The sequence below is a fragment of the Montipora foliosa genome, chromosome 11 (assembly GCF_036669935.1).
Source record: "Montipora foliosa isolate CH-2021 chromosome 11, ASM3666993v2, whole genome shotgun sequence".
Lineage (NCBI taxonomy): Eukaryota > Metazoa > Cnidaria > Anthozoa > Scleractinia > Acroporidae > Montipora > Montipora foliosa.
This window is the reverse complement of record NC_090879.1, coordinates 12,891,845-12,892,284: the sequence shown is the minus strand read 5'-3', so window position 1 is coordinate 12,892,284 and position 440 is coordinate 12,891,845. Positions and strand designations below refer to the sequence as shown.

General features: G+C 33.9%; 1 protein-coding gene across 1 annotated transcript in view; it reads right to left on the bottom strand.

The window, feature by feature from the left end:
• LOC137976703 (G-protein-signaling modulator 2-like) overlaps positions 1–440 on the bottom strand; it is an 8,168-nt gene extending 7,728 nt beyond the window's left edge. Inside the window, exon 1 of the mRNA XM_068824057.1 lies at positions 333–440. The gene's annotated coding sequence lies outside the window, so the exon portion shown is untranslated. The remainder of the gene's footprint in view (positions 1–332) is intronic.

The following is a 440-nucleotide window of genomic DNA, read 5'->3' as shown; positions in this document are numbered from 1 at the left end:
CTGATTAAAAACAAGGAAAAAAAAAAGAAAAGAAACACGAATAACAAAATGGAAATAATTTCTTTTCTTGGAATGATCCGTGCCTCACAAATTACTTTCTTTGCCTCAATGTACTAGAAACATACACTTAGTTTCCGTTCCTTTGTCACAGTGTGAAACTAATATAAAACATTTAGCATATAGTGACAAGACGTTTTTTTCATAAGTTTAGCAAACAGAAGAGCATCTTTTGAGCCAACCTGATCTTGATTAACAATCTGACCATAAATGCTTTGTTTCAAAGTAGTGATGTTCGGATAGAATTGATTGCTCCTATGGAGCACTTAACTTACCTTTTGCAAACAATTTAAAAGACTGCGTTTAAACAATACAGAGATTACAGCAGAACAAGAAAACAGCAGTTTGGAAGAATCGTGTTTACTTGGCGAAGGCACGGAAAG